This window comes from Ochotona princeps, chromosome 13, assembly GCF_030435755.1.
Source record: "Ochotona princeps isolate mOchPri1 chromosome 13, mOchPri1.hap1, whole genome shotgun sequence".
Taxonomy (NCBI): domain Eukaryota; kingdom Metazoa; phylum Chordata; class Mammalia; order Lagomorpha; family Ochotonidae; genus Ochotona; species Ochotona princeps.
In genome coordinates this window covers 11,105,890-11,124,275 of record NC_080844.1, presented here as the reverse complement: position 1 = coordinate 11,124,275, position 18,386 = coordinate 11,105,890, and positions in this window count along the sequence as shown.

Below are 18,386 nucleotides of genomic sequence, written 5' to 3'. Positions count from 1 at the left end.
GAGTATATAGTAATAAATGAAAATTATATCAATAACTGTAGTCTTAAAAGAAAGGAAATCAATAAAGCACATGTGTGCATGCCATATTAGCATGACTAATTTGTAAATTAGATGTTGAAGAGAAAGAAAAGAATTTTTCATTTTGCACAAATATACTAAAATCAATTACAGTGTTTTGAATCAACATAAAGAGGCATAAGAAAACTTCCTGGATTGATGGAAATGCTTCATACATCCTTTGGAAGTCAAAGAGGGGTGCATCCTTTTTAGCAGTACTCTCACTAAGATGTGCATCATTGGAAGAATAGAAGGAAATGTAGAACATATGCACAATGGGATACTAAATCATAAAATGGAATGAAATCCTGTCATTTTCAGCCAAAAATAGATGCAGCTGGAAACTTCATGTTACACAAAATAAACCACATAGAGAGATGAACACTGCAGGTTCTCCCTCCATGTGGGAGCAAGAAACAAATAACACAGAATGGTGATCACTAACTGTTGTGAGGGGTGGCAGAGAAAAAGGGTGTCTGGCTAGCAGAGATCAAACGACTAAGTTCCTCCTGTTACAAGACATAGTGAGGAGCCCAGGGTTCATAGGAATAAATAGGAGAGAGAAGCACCAAGCCCCAAATTTAAAGTGATGCCAAAGGAGAGAAAAGCCAAGCACAGGGAAAAAAAATTGAATAAGTAGGGAACTGTTTGTATTCACACCTGCCCATTTAATCACAAGTGAGAACAGGATTCCCTGCCCTATCACACAGCCTCATGTTGGGATCATTTCTTTCATCAAAGCTGTAGAGTTCAGAAGATATCAAAGAGTGTCTGCAGGTCAGTTGGCAGACACCACTGGTCTACTGCACCCGTGCAGTGGCTGATAGCAGCTCTGTCCAGCATCCAACTCTGGCATCTCCGCAGTTCTTGCTTGGACGTTCTTGTCCTAAGTGTTGATACAACAATACTCATAACAGATGAGAATTCCATTTGACTGTGAGTTAAACCATATGACTTTGCTCAATGGTGTCAGCCTCGTGGAATGGTCTCTCATTTGTACAGTATAGTATTTAAGCATCAAAGAATTAATACACTGCAAGTCAGTAATGTATAAGTATAAGGAACTGGGAAGTCAGTCATTCTAGGTCTTCCCTCCAGAAAGCAAAACCCACACCTCTTTCAGCCTGGCTCTTTTCAGTCGGCAGAATAAAATCAAGAAATGGTGACAAAACAGCTGTCATCGGCTAACACTGATGCTTCCATTTGAATGTGGGAGATTTTCAATTTTCATTTTTTGTGAATCCCTTCTTAAATAGGAAATCAATCCTATGGAGTTTAGCCTTAATCTCTGGCTACATCACTAAATGCCAGTTATTCCCTGTGTCAGAGTATTTGTTAACCATTGGATATTAGAGTTGGTAACATTTGTCTAAAACAGTTGGTTCTTCATATCCATGGGTTCTCTGTATTCAACCCCAAACAGAAAATAATCAGAAAAAAATCATTACATTCTTTGATGTAGGAAACTTCAGTATCCCCTAATTTAAGTTTTGGGGTATTGTTCGAAAATTAATTCCCAAATGAGATCAAGGTATGACTATATATGCTTTGAAGCAAAGTCAGAAATTGCAGTCTAGTTTCCTGGACAAATAAGCAATAGCAGCAAGCAATGGTCTACAGAAATTAACAAGAATGAATGTGATCAACTAGCAGTTTCCAGATGTGTGGAAGAAACCAGAAGTCACTCTGCTACATAGTTTCATATTATGATTATTCCACCCATCAAAATTACAGATTTTAGATCAGAAAATACCAACGAGTATCAGCAGTAGAACCTGTCTGCCCATGGCCAGTCTTAAATTTACTGTGAGTGTAGAGCTACTGGACTAACATCCAGGCACTACCTGAAGCAACTGAATCCCAGACTCGTCCTACCTCTTCCCACCCTGATCCTGTTCTTACCAGATGGTAGGTATACTTTGCTACAACTGCTTCTATTTGATAACTGCAAACTTCTCACATTCCTTTCTTAGCAATCCTCCATTACAATTTAATCTTCAGAGAAGGCTAGCTGTATGAATCACTGATTTATCTTCATCCCATAATTTGTGAGATCTGAGTGAGTGGATCAACAATCTTCACTAATCTGCAGCAAATCGATTCACTTTTCTGAACCTAAAATGTAGAGAAAATGTTTCCTGAAGTGTAAAGAGAAAAAAAAAAAAAACAAAGCAAAGCCCACAGTACAGTCTCAATTTGGGGGCTTTTATCATCCAACCTCATCCCCATTTCATCACTCTGCCTGCTGCAAAGGGAGACTGGTTTTCCATAGAGTAACCACAGCCTCTGGCCATATACAAGCAGCTGAGAACCAGTGTCTGGCAGTCAGTCCCACAACAAGTCATCCCAGCTAGCAGAATCAAAATACTGTTCCCTTCATTGGCTCTGTTGTAAATCTTCTCCCTCAAGCTGTGTGTTTTGATGCATTTCCACTCCATTTTTGTGTGGATTACCCGTGATTCTGCTCCAATCCCTTCACTCTGGGTTATGTTTATAAACAGTTTTAAAAGCTGTGAGTGCACTTTCCAGGAGTAGCTGTTCCGAGTCAGTGCTGTCTCAGTTCCACCATGGTGATTTAGCTCAGACCATTTTCCCTGCCTAGGTTCAGGGACTTGCAGCCACCATCCTGTGGGACCTGTATCTGGCAGAAAAATGGATATGGGCAGAATGAGGAGAGGAGAGGAACAAGCCAGAAGCCTCCAGATGACAGACCTCCCCAAGAGAGCCTCCCTCAGCTGGAGCCAGCCAAGCCTAGCCTTTCTGCTGACAGACGCTCCTGGTTCCAACATCAACTATGAGGCTCCCGAGACGCTGTTTGAAAAGACCTGCAAGGCAGCTCTGTGGCCTCATTTCTCTAAGGATCTTCGAGAAACCAGCTGTCTTGGTGACTGAATTACTTTATGTCGCTCCGTTGCTTAAGAGCTCTCACAGGCCTCCCTCATCACTGACTAAATCAAAATAGAAGTCTGCAGCATGACCCACAAAGCCATTTTTTCCATCTGTGCCGGGAGGATAAACTAATATGTTACAGGTTGAATATGCTTTTTCTGAAATGACTGGGACCAAAAACATTCTGATGGTCAGATTTTTTTTTTGAATAGGTTGTACTTATGTATGCATTCATGGGTCAGCTGGTTAGTGGAACACAAATCTAAAGAAAATTTTCAATTACTTTAGTTCATATTTCATATACACAGCTTGAAGATAATACTGTACAACATTTTTCATAATTTAGGGCATGAAACAAAGTTTCACAGTGTAGAGTTCTCCACCCTGTGATGTCATCTCAGCATTCAAAAAATTGGATTGTTTTAATTTAAGGGTGCTCAAAATTTAACATAGACAGGTGACTCTGGTAAAAAGGAAGACTTAAAAATAACAAGATTTCTTACAACTTCCTACTTCTTCTGATGAGGGCTTCTCTTCTATTCATTTATTTAAGTTGTTCAAACTGCTCATGTTATACTCTTAGAATTGTATCTGCAAACTATTAAATCAGTTCAAACTCAAGATTAAAATAAAAAGCAAGCTACTCACATTCTTTGAACATTTCTAATGTGCATATTCAGACACTGTGTGTCTTCACATACATTCTATTTTGAATCCAATATTCCCTTCTTTTCATCTTAGAAAAAAATTCTCAGACCCCCAGCCTTCTAGGAAATCCACCCCCACTAGTCCCTCTCTCTTAAAATACAGATATTGCCTCTCCCCTCATCTCTCCAGGATACCAGGGTCTCATATTATTCCATTATTGTACCTGCTTTTTATCATTATTATTATTACTTGAGTGACTATTAAGTACCAGTCAATGTGTTCTTCTTTCTACAAATATTCTTCCGAAAAATTGTGTAATCATTGCTTTTGGCTTCTATTTTAGTTTGTATTTTGTAGACTCATTTCTTACAAATTTATTTTTATTTGAAAGGCAGATTTTACAGAGAGAAAAAGAGAGAGAGAAAAAGAAAGACCTTCCATCTGCTGATTTACTTATCAAATGGCCTCAATGGCTGGAGCTGAGCTGATCCAAAGCCAGGAATCAGGAGCTTCTTCCAGGTCTCCCACATGAGTGCGGACATCCAAGGACTTGAGCCATCCTCCATTGCTTTCCTAGGCTACAAGCAGGTAGCAGAATCAGCATTACAGCCACCAGGGCATGAACTGGTGCCTACACGGGATCCTGGTGCTACACGTGGAGGATTAGCCTGTTATGCCATCTCACCAGGCACAGTAGAGTTATTTTTCAATTTTGTTTCCAGAGGGGAAGATGGAAACCTAGCCCTTATCCTTAGTTCACCCCTCAAATGCCCTTAAAAGCCAGTGATGGGCAATGTTGAACCTGAAAGCCAGAAACTCCATCAGGGGCTAACACTTGGATGGCAGCGACCCAAGCACATGACCCCTCCACACCTGCTGTTTCCTAGAGTGCTTGGAACTTTGGAAGGATGCCAGCATCTGGAAGTAGAGCTCAGACATGAATTTGGATACTCCAAAACGGGATATGGGAGTCACTGATGGAGTCTGAACTGTTAGGCCAATTCCACCCCTCGCCACCATTGGAGCTTCCATGTTAGATGAGGAAAATGGAATGGAAAGGAATTGAATTGCCATCTCAGCTAGTCTCACTCCCCATGCGTCCTGTTGACAATCTGAACTTCTCAGATCAGCGTGTGAAAGAACTGGTCCTTAGTAAGAGACTTATCAAAGACAGGAATCATTCAGGCAAGACCTGTTACTCCTTGACTCTTTGATCACCTGCGTCATGGGCTTCTCCTTGTTCATATATAGAAAGAACATATTTCTTGAACCCAGTATGCTTCATTATGTATGCTCACAGAATCATCAGAATCTTGATAGATCATTCAAGGGAAACTCTTCTGGTGAGACAGAAGTAGCGGCAGCTGGGCAGAACATTCAAACCTTCCCAGGGTCAGAAGTGCAGCTGCAAGGGAACCGGAATCCCAGTGACATGCGCTTTGTTCTCAAGCCAACGTTCTCTGCACAGCACTGTAGGGTAGGTCTGGGATGTGACTGATTCATTTTGAAATCTTTAAAAGCTGGAGTGTGTTAGGAAGACTTCAAAACTCAACCATTTCCTCCAGAAGCTGTTGAAAGCTGATCTAATTTAATGTAGCTGTGTATATTCAGACTCTTCATTAATCATTAATTCCTTCTGCAAATTGGAAGATGCCAGAAATGATATGTCTGTGCTATCCATAAGCTCAACCATGTGACATGCAATGAAAACAACTTTTAGACCAGATATTCCTATCCAAATGGACATCTGTTAGCTAAGCAAGCATGTGACATTCTTCAGTTCTTTCTTCTAAGCTTGTTAAAGTCCTTACTCCCTGTCAAGCACAGGGCCTTGGCCTGAAGTCTCTACGTGACAGAATCATCTTAGTGCAGATAAGGCAAATATTTTGACAGCAAGATCAGCTACTTTGCTTTTAAGACCTAGTGGCAAGATCCTTGTTAGCTAGCTGTGATGGGTGAATGGGCATCAGAGGATCAAATGGAACTCTAGTTTCAGAGTAACTTACATGAGTGGTTCAAGCACCTGATGCACCAAATTGTTGTTCGGCAATTACACAAGGGTTGACACAGGGCATAATTTATCACAGCCGAATATTCAAGTGTATTATTCAATACTAGGTTCTTACTAGTAACATTATTTCTAACATATTTTATGTAAATGTCAATACTCTGGGAGTATATTCCAATGCCACTATGATTTTTTTCACCTTTTTTAAAGATGTGTTTATTTTTATTGTAAAGGCAGTATTTCCAGAGGAAAGGAGAGACAGAAAGACCCTCCATTTGCTGGTTCACTCCCCAAATTGCCACAACAGCTGGAGCTGAGCTGATCCAAAGCTAGGAGCTAGGAACCTCTTCTGGTTCTCCCACATGGGTGCAGAGTCCCAAGGCTTTGTGGGCCATCCTCTTTTGCTTTCCTAGGCCACAGGCAGGAAACAGCCAGGACACAAACTGGCACCCGTTTGGGATCCCAGAGCTTGAGGTGGGAGGATTAGTCAATTGGGTCATTGTGCTAGGTTCCTAGTACCAGTATTTACATGTAGTCTTCTCCAGGGTATGAATCTCTTTGAAGAGTCTAGATTCTTTTTCATATGTCTCTGAGCAGGAACAGATCTTCTGAGGTAACAGATGAAAGAGATTTACAGATTTATACACTCAGTCATCATCTCTTCTGTACACAAGGAAGTCATAGATCACGTTCTACTATCTCCTTTGCGATCCCTTTTATCTCCACACTTCTCTGTTAGAACCTTCAGCGTGCCATAGCCTAGTTGTTCTAGGTCATTTGTCTGCCTTTACCAACAGCAGCAAAAAAAATATTTTTTTTCTAAGCACTCATCTGGCATGGTGACTAGCATACAGCAAACATGTAATAATTGGACATGATCTTTGAGTGAATGATGGAGTTAGTTAGAATAAGCACATTTAGGAACAATACACCATGTCTGTTGCCTCCATAGCAGTCATTCTGAACAAGAACAGAGTAAAAATGGATGAGAAAAGCCCTAATGCCATATAAGGTTAGCCTCGACTTGATGCTGAAATTTTCTTCCATTAAAGAGGACAATACGTGCCTTGGAAGGCTAGCGCTGCCAGGTAGGCTGACCTCACTTGGGAAAACAGAAATTTTGTGACCAGCTCTAATGTGCAACTGGGGAATAAGCTGGCAGCAGAAATGGGGTCCGAAGGCGATTTGCTCATGCAAAACCAACATTGCCCACACTCAGTTTGCTTTTACTTCTAAGGCTATTTCCACTGCCTCCTAGGCATAGGAACTGGCCTTCAGAGTTCACTGCAAGTCCTAAAATGAAAGGTTCTCACCGTCTGATTGATATTCTAAATAGATGCACAATTGATTCACAGAACTTTGGTGCTGCTTAACAGGACAAATGAATCATTTGCTTTCCAAATTACAGGGAGCTCTGAGGTCAAGCTGTCTGAGTAGTTACAGAACCCATTCTCTCTGTGAGAGGGGCTTAAAGAAATGCAAACAGGCAGTGCCTGCTTTGGGAGCCATCTCCATCTGAGTGGTCCATGCCATCATCCCGTTACAACACTCTGGGGATACACGGTATTAGTATGTTCAAGCCAACATATGGCACACATTTTTTTGATGTAATCACAAGACACAACCAAGCTGTTTTCCAAATAATTTGGGCCCCAGTGAACAGCCTTCCCTCTACTCAACCTCATTCTGTTCCAGAAGGCATAATGCATGCACGTCTCCTCTGCCCAATTGGCTCCAAAGAAATCTTGCCAGTGTTTATAATACCTGTAAAACTTGTCTGTAAATAACACCCAGACCACATTGTGCAGGCTGAGGTTAAGAAACTGGATTCTGCCTGACAGCTTTTTCCCAATGGGTAATTTTTAAAATTAGAAAGAAAACAAGGCCCCATGGACAAAAGACCTGCATCAGCCTTAACTTAAATGTTTTTATGGCAATTTAATAAGAAATTAATCTCAAAGGCTCAAGTAGCTTCTACCTCTGGAAGCCTTCTTTTCATGGTGGCCAGTGATTTTAAAATAAATAATAAGAAACCACAGAAACATCTTGGTTTCTGTTCACTCCAGTTCTTCCAACCATGAATACCAGGGGTTACCAGAGATATTTCAGCTAACAGCAACCTGTGAGCCAACTGATCCGAAAAATAAGAAATGCACACTCCTTTTTGAAGTGAAAGACTTAATTCCACTTTCAGAAATATTTATGACTCATTCATGCAAGTGAGGAGATGAGCAACAGGGGTATGTTAGTACTCACCAATAGTGAAGAACTGAGAATGTATGGGAATTTTTTTAATCATCTACTTGGGAAAATAATGAAAAGAGACACATACCTGATATCAAGTAGGGCTTTTTATATCCAGAACTTGATAAACTAAAAGGATCAACTATGTCATTTGTGTTAGGCAGAGACTCAAAGTCAGGCTAAGGAGTAGAGAGTCTTCTAGAAAAAAAAAAAAACGGGAAGGTTTCAGGTATGCACTACATGGAAGTTGTGTCGAGACAGATAAATTGGAGGAGAGCTAACTAGAAGTAGGTGAATTTTACATGATTGGGTTGGGAACCATATACATATGGGGAAAAAAAGAGGGGGAGGAAAAAAAATTCTGAGCCTCTGGACTAAATCATTATTTCAGTAGTTATGTTTTGGCTTCCTGTACTGGTTGCTGATGATGCTGTAGGTGAGCATTCCATTACCACGCATTTACACATTTGGTACACATTTGGTACCACACATTTGGTACACTTGTCATGTCTTCATGTCCATCGTCACTCACATTCTCCATTTTTTTTAAGGTTTATTTATTTTTATTGGAAAGGCAGATTTTACAGACAGAAGGAGTCACAGAGAAAGATCTTCTAACCACTGGTTCATTCCCCAAATGGCTGCAATTTCTGGAGCTGAGCTGATCTGAATCCAAGAACCAGGAGCTACTTCCCAGTCTCCTATGTGGGTGTAGGGTCCTAAGGTTTTTGGCCATTCTCTGTTGCTTTCCCAGAACATTAGCAAGGAGCTAGGTGGGAAATGGAGTTGTCAAAACACCAACTGGCACCTATATAGGATGCGAGGTGCCGGCAAGGAGAAGATCAGCTAATTGAGTCCTTGTGTCAGGCTCTATATTTTTCCATTTGTACAAGCAATCTTTTCTACTAAATACTAGGCACTATCATTTTACTTACATGTCACTTTCAGAATGTGTTATGCCAATGGAAAAATAAAATAGATAATTTCTATACTAACCTGGTACCCTGCAAACTTGATGAACTCATTTTTTAATTCCAGTAGGGTTTTTTAAAGAGCATTTTCTGTAAACAACTTCTTGTAATTTTTGTTCCTCTTGCATTGAATTAGTCTAGACAACCCTCAGATGGTGAAGGGGAGAGGTGAGGTGAGCATCAGGCACAGTCGTTCAGATGCTTCCTGTTATATCCATGTTCCATATCAAAGCTCCTAGTTTGGAATTTCTAGCGTGCTGTGTGTGTGTGTGTGTGTGTGTGCGTGTGCACGTGCACATGTGCACTTAACTTTTACAGCCTTTGTGGTACTACTAGAATCACTTTGACAGTTACTGTTTGAAAATCATGCATAAGAATTATCCCTTCATTGTCCCCCAGATTATTATTTATCTCTGTTTTGACTCTAAAGCCTTTACGTCTCTCTCTTTTGATCAAAATCTTTTCTCTGATGCTAAGTCATCTTGTAGTTAGCTTTGGTGATGCACTGTTGGCATGATAGATACGCGCCATGTGTCAAGTTCCGTATGGGAAGACTAAATTAGGATGTCAAGGCAGTGTCAAAATCCTATCAGTCACATTTGAGCAAAAATATGTTTTTAAATGAGCATTTTCCAAGCTAGGTTTACTCAGAGTTAGTTAACTAAGTTCAATTACACCTGTTCGTGTTTACCATCTACTGGTCCAGCATCATTTTGATAGGAATTATGCCTCTATTGAAATTTGACAGGCATCAGGTACAAAGTATAAAAGCAAAAGTAACAGACTAGCACATCTAGTTTGCACAAAAGTTTTCAACCAAGCATCTACACTTTCAAAGACGCCAACTGAATAAGTCAAATGACTAAAGGAAATTAGGCAAGAACCACTGAAATTACTGAACATGTTTGTATAGTTGAATCTCAGTTTTCCCATGGGGAATTATCTAGGAGCAGCATGTAGTATTAGCAACAGCACGGATACTTTTGTGTGTGACCCCCCAAAAATCTAGGATAATATTTTCATCTGATGTGTGATGATTGAGTTGAATGATGAAATTGTTATAAAACAAGACCATTACAATAATTTGAACAAAAAATATTGCAGTGAGGATGTTGCCAAGGTTACCCAGTGAGTAAATTTAATGCTGCTTATGGTTAAGGAGTTTTCTTACAATATGAAGCTTTCTTGTGGTGTTAATTTCTTGTCCTGGTTTATAATCTAGAAATATCTGGCTAAGGTCCTGGGAATTTTCCATGATGTTGTGGGCTGAGCCACTGTCTATGACATCTGCATCGCATATGGGCACAGGTTTGTGTCCCAGCTGCTCCACTTGTGATTCAGCACACAGCGAGCCTGGGAAGGCATAAGATATAGCCCAAATTTGAGGGATTTTGCCACCTAACCAGGAGACCCAGGCGAGGTTCCAGTCTTCTGTCTTAAACCTGGCCCAGCTTGGTCATTGCAGGCATTGGGAGTAAACCAGGGGATGGAATAATCCTCTGCTTTCCTCTTCTTCTCTCTCTTTCTCTCTGTGTGTGCTCCGCCTCTCAAGTAAATTTAGAAAAATTCTTTTTTCCCAAATAAATGTTAAGCACTTGTAAAATTACCTGGTTTTATAGAACAATTTAAATATTAAGACATATAAACTCAATAGCAAAAGATCAAGTAGCTAGGGTTTCAGATAAACATTTTCAGAATCATACTACTATAACAGAATCACAGGTGGAGAAAAAAAGTATAAAGCTTACTGAGACACAATGGTAAGGGCACAAGTGATCAGGCTCCTACCATCCCTAGCTTTAGCCTCAGCCTATTCACAATGATTGGATCAATTTAAATAATAAACCAGAAAAACAAGAGCTCTCTCTGTCTCTCTGTCTCTCTCTCTCTGTCTCTCTCTCTCTCTTTCTTTGTAACATGATGCAAATAATTTTTTAAATGAAAAGTTGCAGAGAGAAGGAGAGATGGAGAGATTTTCCAGTTGCTGGTTTACTCCCCAAATAGCCACAACTTACAGAGCTGAGCCCATCCAAAGCCAGAAGGTGGAAGTTTCTTCTGGTTCTCTCCATGGGTGCAGGGGCCCAAGCACCTGTGCTGTTCTCCACTGCTTTACCAGGTCAGAAGCAGAGAGTTGGATGAGAAGTGGAGCAGCTAGGACTGGAACCAACATCCATAAGAGATGCCAGCACCACAGGTGGCCGGTTAACAAACCATGCTCTGGCACCCGCCTCATGAACAAATTTTCTTTTAAATAGAATTTTAGATATGAGACAGAAAAGAATGTAGTAATATAAACTCAGCAGTTCATAAAAAGACAACTGAATCCAAATTATGTTTCTGACAAAAAAAGGACAAGTGAATGTTATGGATTCACATGGCATCACTAAATCTCTCCTGACAGCATCATGAAGGGTTAGAGCCAAATTTTTGGATAAAGCGGTTGCCTTATCAGCCTGAATTTTAAAAATGTCTTTCACCACTTTGATGTTTACAGATTAGCTGGGATGACTGGCTGGAATAACAAATCTCTACGCAACCTTGAATTCAATGTTAAAAAAAAAAAATAATTACCTTTGTTTGACAGTCAGGTTTGGCCCAACGAAGCAAAGTGATAGGAAGCAATTTAAGAAATGTCTTTTACAGGGTAATTTGTAGTTATTCTTTGCTTTTCTTCTGGTCCATGTACTAGAAGTAAATGATCTATGCCAGCCAGGCATAAGATTTTGGTCAAGTCATAAGGATGAATAAAAAATGACAAAACTGTTTGTTCACTTTAAGCAATTATTAGGCACAAAAATTAAATTTACCTTTCTTTTCATGTATGGCTCTAAGGTGGTTAGGTTACTGTGAAGCTGCAATAAATTTCAAAATGGTTAATATGGAAGTATTTTTTTCTTCTTTTTCTTCTTTAACTTAGAAGAGATGCCAGAAAGGGGGAGTGAGGAGGAGAAAAACTTTTAATCAGGCGTTGCATGTTCTCATTTTAATTTTTTAAAATTTATTTATTTTATATTAACTACATTTTAATTTATCATGAACTTACTGTAAGTGGAAACATCCAGAGATTCAAAACAGGCAGGGAAAAAAATACAAAGCTGGAAGCCCTTTACATGTTAATCTTATAATTGCAGGGTACGAATTATCCTCTCCTTTTAGTACAAAAGAAAATGTGCTCTAAAATAGACCGTAATATATACAATTGAGATATCAAGGCAAACTTTGTTGCATTCATTAGAATTCAAATATATCATTTTGTTTCTTACCCTCTTTAAAACAATACAAAACAGGGCTTGGCAGTGTGGCCTAGTGGCTAAGGTCCTCACCTTGGTCCCATATGGCCGCTGGTTCTAATCCCGGCAGCTCCACTTCCTCTCTATCTCTCCTCCTCTCAGTATATCTGACTTTGTAATAAAAATAAAATAAATCTTTAAAAAAAAATACAAAACAAACACACCAAAACAAAACAAAACAAAAAACCTGCCTTGAGGAGAGCATGGACATTTTTTTCTTAAAAAAAAATTTGCAGATGGGTTATCGTTGCTTTTGCGGTGGTTCTAATTTAACCTGTGATGAGAAGCTTGCATCATATGTAGGAAATTTGTAGGCAGCCTAACAATAATTTCGCTTTTGAGCACCAGGTAATGGTCACAGGCCGACTTTATCTTGGCAGACTAGAATGTCTCCGAGATGGCAGCAATTACCCTAGTAGATTTTTTTTTTTTTTTTTAGGTTTCACATGGGAATTTATTAAGGTAATTGTTTTGAAGGTAAATTTACAATGATTTTCATTACAGAGGAGAAACTTATTTGAAACAGTACTTTTAAAGATTTGCAAGTTCAAGATGACAACAAATGCTACTATTATCCCTTATTATTTATGTCAACTTCCTGAAAATACTCAGCTATGAAAAATTGTGATGAAGAAAGCTAAGAGGCTTTATTTTTATGAATAGGTCCAAGATAATGAAAACTCAATTTACACTCTTCTGTTTTTTAATCAACAAAAATTAAATAATGAAGATAATGCATTCAAAATTCAAGAAAGATCTGTGTGCTACGAGGTATCTTGATCTGCTTTCTATTGCTGTGACAGAACACCTAAGTAGGTATATGTTTGCAATGAAAGAATCTTGATGGAATTTGAACTGTAATACTGCATCAAGGTGGAGGAATCCACCGGGGGGAGGGGAGGGGGAGGGAGGGGGGGATACCCAGAGCCTATGAAACTGTCACATAATGCAAAATAATTAACAATAAAAAAAAAAAGAAGAAGTAAATGGAGATAAGTTGAAGTAATGGTGGGTATTAGAAACATTGTTCAGTGTTGGGACAGGCTGTAATGGAGACTGATTAACCTGAGCAGATTGTGTGAACTTTGCGGATCATTACCACAGGTGCAATAAGATTACTTCATGCTCTTTCTGAGGGAATCCAGGAAAAGATTTTCCAATAAAGCCTGCGTTACAACTTTGGACAACTTGCTGATATTATTTCTCTAGCAGACAGTCTGAGATCATCTAACCAGAAGATTCTCGGAAACAACTACAGGGACATAAAATATGGGTCAACTAATTCTTAACATGCACAAATTAACCAAAATGAGATCAAAATAAAAGATGTTCCCCAAAAAAAGTTTTAATTAGGCAAAATATTAACCTAAGCATTCAGAAACAAAAGAGAATTTTCTGGAAGATATATGAAGTCCTCACTGATCATAAGACCAGTTGGCATCTGAGTATTTATCAGGGGGCTGAAGACTCACAACTTCCTCTTTCTACATTGAGTTTCTGCTTTGATCTCCGTCCCATCCTCTCACCCACTGCCATCCAACTGCTTGTCTCAGCAATTCTGTCCAACACTCTGAGTTCATGACATTGTCTCTACACCTGCCTTTGATGAATTCAGCCCGTATGTGACGCCTGCTACCAGTGCCGGGCTCTTGCGCTTTCTAGCCTACACAGCAATTATTTAAATAAACCTCTGTGCTTCATAAATCATCTTTGGTGTTTAGCTGTATCAACACTAGAATGACTCCTGAGGCTAGGTTCTTTCATTCACCAAAATACATTTCAGATTCAGCCGCTTTCATCACATGAACCAACAATATTTTTCGATGTAGTATTTCATTGCTGGTTGTATCCCAGTTCATCCACCATTTACACACAGAAGGCCATTTGAATTGTAACCAACTCAGGGAGGTTATAATAATATAAAATGTGTGTACATGATTGTCTATGAACACAAAATGTATCACGTAAGTTAGCAGGTACATATATCAGCAATAGGTCACAGGATAGGTGTAGCTTTAATTCTGTAAGAAATTGCCAAATGTTTCTTGAGCAATTATATCATTTGTTTTAATTCTTATCAGCAGTTTGTGAGCTTTTCTATGGTTCTGCTTTCATAAAAAAGTGTTTGAAATTATCAATATTTTGCTGATGTTAAACATTGTAGTACATGTGAGGGTATCTTAGAGAGGATTGATCGGGATGATACTCTGCTGGCTCTGCCTTCAGACCAGAGAGGGACTCCCTAAGAAACCTTTGAACTTTACTGGACAATAGGATGCTGGACTCTATGTTTGGTATATGCTTGCAATGAGGGAATCCCAGCTGAACTTGAACTGTGGTTATGCAACAAGGTGAAGGAATCCACCATGGGGGGAGGGTTTGCGGAGGGGTGAGGAGAATCCCAGTACCTATAAAACTGTGTCACGTAATACAATGTAATTAATGAATACATTTTTAAAAAATTCTGTAGTGACAAATAGGGTTACCATCTTAAAAAAAATATATGTGTTTTTATTGGAAAGACAGATTCACAGAGAGGAGAGACAGAGAAAACGATGTCCTGTCCACTGATTCTTTCTCCAAGTGTTTGCAGCAGCCGGAGCTGAGTCATTGCGAATCCAGGAGCCAGGAGTTTTTTCTGGCAGGGTCCCAAGGCTTTGGGCCGTCCTCGACTGATTTCCCAGGCCACAAGCAGGGAGCTGGATGGAAAGTGGGGCTGCCGGGATTAGAACCGACACCCACATGGGATCCCAGAGCATGCAAAGCAAGTACATTAGCCGCTAGGCTACCAACCTGGACCCTCACTTATAATTTTCTTGGTGGTGTGTCTATTCAAATGTTTTGCCCATTTAATTTTTTTTTGGCTTTTTGAGATTTTAGAATTCTTGGTATATTTTGCAAATATTTTCCCTTGCCTTGGTTTACTCTTTGATGAAATCTTTAAAGGGGATTTGCTTGCTCATTTATGATAACATCTGTTTTATCATCTTTACAATCAATCATAAATTTCATATATTACCTAAGAACTCTGTCTACTCAAAGTCATAATGCTTTCTCATATGGCTTCTTTTAATGATCTAATTATGGTTTCACGCTTGTTCTTTACTGTTCAAATCAAACATCCTTATTTAAAAAAAAAAATGTCTTCTCTGACTCCCCAGAGAACTGCACTATATGTTCTATAATTACTGTTCATATTTGTCTCAGTTGGCTTTGTGGTAAATGACTGTCATTTCTTCTGACTCTAGCACTTTTGGGTCTGTTTCTGCTTACCATTATATCCCTGAACATTTAGTACATATATGCATATGTATGTATACACACATATATGTATGCATATATATTATGTATATCACTATTCCATCCCTGAAGTAAGCTATACTTTACTTACTTCATAGAAATTGAGTGAATGCGAGAAAGAAGGCATGAACAATTGGGTAGCCATCTCTACAAATCATTGAGAATTGTATTAAGAGAAAAACTGTCATCCTAAGTTTCTTGGCTACACAAACTTAACAATTTGTCAAAAAGGAATGAAATAAAGTTGAAGTTTTATAAGCACATTTCTGCTTCAGAGGCCCATTTTGTAGAATAATACAAGGCAAGTTCATAAAAGGCCAAGAGGAAGACTAACAGATTTATTATTATTATTATTATTATTATTATTATTATTCAGGATCTATTGTGCCTCAGCTGCTTTGTGTATAACAAAACACAAAATTAATACTTCAGAAAGTTAGCCTTGATCTTAAAGTCACTTCTGAAATGAGAAAAATGTAGCCCAAAGCAGAAATTCAAACATTTGCTTCTTTCCTATTCTATATTGCTTCCCCCTAATTGTCTCCCTCTTTCTCCTGCCACACACACACACACACACACACACACACAAATTTCAAAACCTAGGTAATACAGTCTTCACAGTAATTTTTCAAAAGCCTATGTTAATTGTCAAAATGCACCAATTTTCAGGCATATCGGATGAATCTCAACAAGAATATGGATTTTTGTTTAGATGTTCCTTTTGTGGATAACAAAACATCTAAATAGAAACAGCTAAATTTTGGTTCACATTCTGTCCTGTCCCTTGGCGAAATACTGCTGTGGTAGCTGAGTCACTTAACGATGAAACCCAAGTCTTGTCAAAAATTGACAGACTTTAGAAAACCTGCCTCTGACAGCAAGAACACAGACAAGCTCTTGAAGACTTTATAAACTATTAAACTGTGTGTCAATCAAATTGTCTAATCTGACGTGGCCACTTCATAGGATGGTTGTGCACAATAGACGTAGGAGGCATATAAAACGTTAAGGCTTCACCAGTGTGGAGTTCAGCAAGAACAGCCCTATTTTTCCTTCAGCAGAACAGCAAGATGCTGCCAGGCTGATTAAGAGAATTCTAGGAAAGTTCCCTAGCTTCCTAGTCAGAGACCCAACTCCTAAGATACTATTTAGACTCCCTGCTAAGATATCTCATTGTAATATCTTTGGCTGCAGTCATGCCCCAAAATTAGGAGGAATTTTCCTTCTGAAGTATAAAAAAAAAAAAAAAAAAAAAAAAACAGTATTCACCAGGAGACTTTAGGGCATTCTCAAATGTTAGGCCTGTGTCTGGTTTATGGCCTAGGGTTAGAAAGAGATCATAAACCTTTTTAAAAAGATTTTTGGGCAGGAAGATTGTCAACTTAATAGATGAGACCATAACCTAATTCTCCACATTGTTTGCTCTTCAAATATTTGATGCTTGGAGATGTTACCTGCAGTTTAAACAGAATATTCTAGGCTACTGCCACTCAATCACACATGACAAAAATAATTCAGGGGTATTAACAGGTGAATCTTCATTCAGAAGGTTCTCTCTCTCTCTCTCTCTCTCTCTCTCTCTCTCTCTCTCTTTCCTGTTTCAGGGGTAAGAGGGGAGACAAAGAGAGAAGCCCCATTCCTCCTCCCACCCAATCCAGGGTCCACAACATGGGGCATTCTCTGAGGGAACTGCTCAAGTAGTTTTGAAAGTGTTGCACACAGATTGCTAGGTCCTGGTCCTAGGATCTGAACTGATACAATGTATATTGTCCAAATGCCCAATTCTGGTCAGTCGTAAGATATTGAGCCTGTACTATGAGAAGTACTGTGCTAAACCATACACAGAAAGATCGTCTCATGCTCATGTGGTCCACCTAAATAAACCTACTCCTGTGCATTATTTCTGGCTTTGTGTAATTTCTCTGATTCCAATCATATTTTTCTTGAATTACCTCTTTCTTCTTCTTAGTGCTTCACTTTCCTGAAAGCTTCATGTACTGATTGAGCTCGTTGTCCCTCTTGTCCAAGATCTACGCTATTTGAGTAATTGCAGAAAGCCTCTACCCTGAATGCCATGGTTTGCTGGAAGCTGTCTTCACCATCTAACTACACTATTTTTCCTCTATCCCAACAAACTAGAATGGACAGTATAATTTGATATACATCTTGATAGAAAGTATCACACTTCTGGTTTAAAGCAGAAAAAAAAATAGAGGTCTTAGGGGAACAACAAACTAATTCCATTATATTAATAATGGCTTGCCCTATATTTCACTTAAATGTGTGCATTTTCAAATTCAGTGAAGAGAAGATGAGATGGTGATAACATATGACCATCTGTTGAATAAAAGGTGATCTCCTCTTCATTTTCTCTTCGATTCAGCAGGGCTCTTTCGGATCCCAGTTTGTAGGTCAGCTCTGACATATCTGTAAATGAGTGTCATTGAACCCTAGCTGGCTTATGGTAACTATGAGAAGATGTGATGGACATTTCTGCTCTAGGCCTATAATGTAGAACTACCCTTTTCAGTGCAATCTGTCTATACTTGAACTTTCTGTGGGGGGGAAAATATATATATATATATATATATATATATATATATATATATATATATATACACACATATATAAACAAGCCTGTGCTGGAGTAGACAGGAACTATCCAGAATCCAGTCCCACGACTCCAGCTTCTCTGTTGTGCAGGCCCTGCACCTCAGGCCTCAGAGCACCACAGCGGGTACCATTTCATACATATGGGAGCCAGGTTCCACTCAGATTTTATGCATAAGCTCACCTGGAAGTGGAATTCTTCATATTGGAAAAGTCACATCACAGTATTTAGTTCCTTGCCTCCTCTTCATAATTATTATTCTGCTCCCTGGAGAGTCAAATGGTATTAATCATTGCAGAAATTAATAGAGATCAACTATTTGCTTCCCCCAACATATCCTGCAGACTGCCTGAATAAGGCTTCGCCAG